Source organism: Galeopterus variegatus, unplaced genomic scaffold, assembly GCF_000696425.1.
Source record: "Galeopterus variegatus unplaced genomic scaffold, G_variegatus-3.0.2 Scaffold26963, whole genome shotgun sequence".
In the NCBI taxonomy this organism is placed as follows: domain Eukaryota; kingdom Metazoa; phylum Chordata; class Mammalia; order Dermoptera; family Cynocephalidae; genus Galeopterus; species Galeopterus variegatus.
Genome location: NW_007753074.1, coordinates 2,528 through 6,738, shown reverse-complemented (window position 1 = coordinate 6,738; position 4,211 = coordinate 2,528). Strand labels below are relative to the sequence as shown.

The window sequence follows — 4,211 nt, the reverse complement described above, 5'->3', positions numbered from 1 at the left end:
GGGAGCTCGTCCGTCCCAGCTCACACCATGGCACGGTTGGGCATGCCCGCGCTCCTCTGCATGCTGGCCGTGCTCACCGCCGCACTGCTGGCTGCCAAGCTCAATTCAAAAAGTTGCTCGGAAGTGCAACGTCTCTATGTGTCCAAAGGCTTCAACAAGAACGATGCCCCCCTCCACGAGATCGACGGTGATCATTTGAAGATCTGTCCCCAGGGTTATACCTGTTGCTCTCAAGAGATGAAGGAAAAGTACAGTCCGCAAAGTAAAGATGATTTCAAAAGTGTGGTCAGCGAACAGTGCAATCATCTGCAAGCTGTCTTTGCTTCCCGTTACAAGAAGTTTGATGAATTCTTCAAAGAACTACTTGAAAATGCAGAGAAATCCCTGAATGATATGTTTGTGAAGACATATGGCCGTTTATACATGCAAAATTCCTAGGTATTTAAGGATCTCTTCGTAGAATTGAAGCGCTACTACGTGGCAGGGAACATGAACCTGGAAGAAATGCTAAATGACTTCTGGGCTCGCCTTCTGGAGCGGATGTTCCGCCTGGTGAACTCCCAGTACTTCACAGATGATTATCTGGAATGTGTTAGCAAGTACACTGAGGAGCTGAAGCCCTTTGGAGACGTCCTTCGGAAACTGAAGCTCCAGGTCACTCGTGCATTTGTGGCAGCCCGCACTTTTGCTCAAGGCTTAGCAGTTGCAAGAGATATAGTGAGCAAAGTCTCCATGGTAAATCCCACAGCCCAGTGTACCCACGCCCTGTTGAAGATGGTCTACTGCTCCCACTGCCAGGGTCTCGTGACTGTGAAGCTATGTTACAACTACTGCTCGAACATCATGAGAGGCTGTTTGGCCAACCAAGGGGATCTTGATTTTGAGTGGAACAGTTTCATGGATGCTATGCTGATGGTGGCGGAGAGGCTAGAGGGTCCTTTCAACATTGAATCGGTCATGGATCCCATTGATGTGAAGATTTCCGATGCTATTATGAACATGCAGAATAGTGTGCAAGTGTCTCAGAAGGTTTTCCAGGGATGTGGACCCCCCAAGCCCCTCCCGGCCGGGCGAATTTCTCGTTCCATCTCTGAAAGTGCCTTCAGTACTCGCTTCAGACCATATCACCCTGAGGAACGCCCAACCACAGCAGCTGGCACTAGTTTGGACTGACTGGTTACTGATGTCAAGGAGAAGCTGAAATAGGCCAAGAAGTTCTGGTCCTCTCTTCCTAGCAATGTTTGCAACGATGAGAGGATGGCTGCTGGAATGGGAAAGGCAAAAGCAGGTACCTGTTTGCAGTGACAGGAAATGGATTGGCCAACCAGAGCAGTAACCCAGAGGTCCAAGTTGACACCAGCAAACCGGACGTACTGATCCTTCATCAAGTCATGGCTCTTCGAGTTATGACCAGCAAAATGAAGAATGCTTACACTGGGAATGATGTGGACTTCTTTGACATTGGTGATGAAACTAGTGGAGAAGGAAGTGGAAGTGGATGTATCAGCATTGTCCTTCAGAGCTTGGGTACAACGCCAGTGACCACGCTGGGAAGAGTGCCTTTCTTCTTACTTCAGGGGACTCCTTCTTCGGACTCCTCTCCATCTCCCGGGACTGACGGTCTGCCCTCGTCCATTTTCTCCGGCGCTGGCTCCCTTTCACTCACCAACAGCTCATCTGTAGGTAAGCCCCCCCTACTAGGAGAGCGCCGGCCTCTCTCAGGCTACCGCAGGGTGTCTAGCCGTGACTGTCCAGTAGCCCCTGACTCATGATTAAGGTTGGAAACTGCACCCCACCACGGTCTTCATGACCACAGTGGATTCCTAGGTGCTCTCCGTTACTAGGGTCAAGTCCCACCTCTGTTCGGGCAGCCATCTGAAATGGTCCCAGTGCCCCTAGGAAAGGGAGAACACACCCTGCCTAAGCTTTCTCCACAATATGCCAGGAGACTTACAAACCGGAGCTAAAACTAGATTCTAGTCTTGCCCCCTTCACCTGGAGGTTAAGTTCCCATCTTACTTTCTTTCTCTTCTGCTCTCCCTTCTTCCTGCCTACCACTCTTGTACTTCCTTCTTCCGGGTCCAGGACCCCCACCGACAAAGCCTAGCACTAGGTTCCTTTGGCTCCGGGCCGTTGCCTGAGAAGGTAAAGTCTGGGTGATGACCCACACCTTCCTTCTCTCCCGGTTCATTCATGAACCTGCAGAGACTGGTGCAGCTCATTGGGGACACCCTCTGGGTCTCGCCTTTCTCCTCCAGCTGAAGGACTCACCTCTGATTCTCCTCTGGTTCCTCTCCTCTAATGGTTCCTCTCCTCTAAAACTCTCTTCCAGAATGGGAACTTCCTCTTCCTCACTCCGGGGAAATACCCCACTCCTCAAAACCAGACATTAAACCCAAACTCCTCACAAAATTTTGCACTCAAGATTGGCCTTTTTATCCCTTAGACAACCAAAATACGTGGCCCCCTGAGGGCACACTCGATCCTGACATTCTACAGGATCTTTTCAATTACTGCCAGCGCCTGAAAAAATGGAAAGAGATTCCCTACGTAGAGGCTTTTCGCCTCCTCGCCCAAAACCCCTCTCTTTGTCTTACTTGTCCTCCCACTCAGGTCCTCCTAGCATCTAAACCCTTTTTACCCTCACTGTCCCCATTGTCTACTGCTCCTGATACCTTTGACCCCGCAGATGAACCCCCTCCTTACAGGTCTCTTCCCCCAACAGCCCCCCCAACTGAACCATCGCAGCCCGCTCCCCTCAGTCCCACCACCCCCTTTCCGTCTCCTTCCTCCGCTGACTCTTTCAGCCCCCCTTTTATGCATTCTCGAGGACCCCCCACCTCCTTTACCATGGCCCCTCTTCATGAGGTAGCCAGCGCTGAGGGGGTTGTCTGAGTCCATGTTCCCTTCTCATTAGCAGACCTTACCCAGTTGGAAAAGAAATTAGGGTCCTTCACCACCGACCCTTCCACCTATATCAGAGAATTCCAATGGGTACTTCAGGCCTACAGTCTCACTCACCACGACATTTACATGCTCCTAGCTAACATTCTCCTTCCTGAAGAGCGCAGCCGCGTCTGGGACAAGGCCCAAGCTCATACAGATGAAACCCACCGTACAGACCCCGATTTAAAAAGGCAATTACCCTTGACAGAAAACGATTACTAACTTCTTTACCTGTACCAAAAAACAAAACAGAGATTTAATCTTTCCTGGGCTTAGCTAGATACTTTAGAGCCTGGATTCCCAATTTTTACAATTTAGCCAAGGGGGACCCAAACGAGCCCCTGTCCTCCCCAAACACTGCATTTCAAAAACTCCACCAAGCTCTGGTTCACGTCCCCGCTCTACATCTTCCTGACCTTAACAAACCCTTTCTCCTCTATATTCATGAGAGAGATGGACAAGCCTTGGTGGTCTTAGGACAAACATGTGGCCCCTCCTTTGCCCCGGTGGCATATTTATCTAAACAACTTGATCCCACCATATGCGGCTGGGCCCCCTGCCTCCATGTCCTGGCGGCCAGACACACATTACAAAAGGAAGCATATAAATTAACATTTGGGGCATCCCTAACTATACTCTCGCCACACCATCTAAAGGATCTTCTCACCTGCAAGGCTTTACATTCCCTTCCTCCATCCAGGCTCCTGGCCTTGCTCTCCTCCTTCTTAGAAGACCCATCTCTTCCTTTCCTTCCTTGCTCACCCCTGAATCCAGCCACTCTCCTCCCAATATCCTCTCCCCCTGACACGCCGGTTCATAACTGTATAGAGGCCCTCCAAAACTTCATCCCCTGTTATTCCTCCATTTCCGAGGGCCCCCTTCCCCACACTGATTACTCAAATTATCCCAAGATTTGGAATGCCCTCTTCAACACAGTCGGATAACGGGCCAGAGTTTACTGCTCAGATCATACAAAGTCTATCTAAAACACTCTCACTACCTTGGCACTTACACTGCCCTTACCGGCCCCAAGCCTCAGGAAAAGTGGAACGGACAAACCGGACCTTAAAGGACACTCTCACCAAACTTTCTTTAGAACTTCACTTAGACTGGGTTCGCCTCTTACCCCTGGCCCTATTCAGACTCAGAGCTCTTCCAAGGAAACCCACCAATCTTTCCGCCTTTGAGGTGATGTACGGAAGACCTCCACTCCCCCCAGGTATTACCCCTAAACAGGGGTCCATACTCTACAACTTAGCCATACC

At 50.5% G+C, this 4,211-nt stretch overlaps 1 pseudogene; it reads left to right on the top strand.

Moving 5' to 3' along the window:
* Positions 1-27: 27 nt before the first annotated feature.
* Positions 28-1,618, top strand: LOC103583715 (annotated as a pseudogene).
* The last annotated feature ends 2,593 nt before the right edge of the window (positions 1,619-4,211 follow it).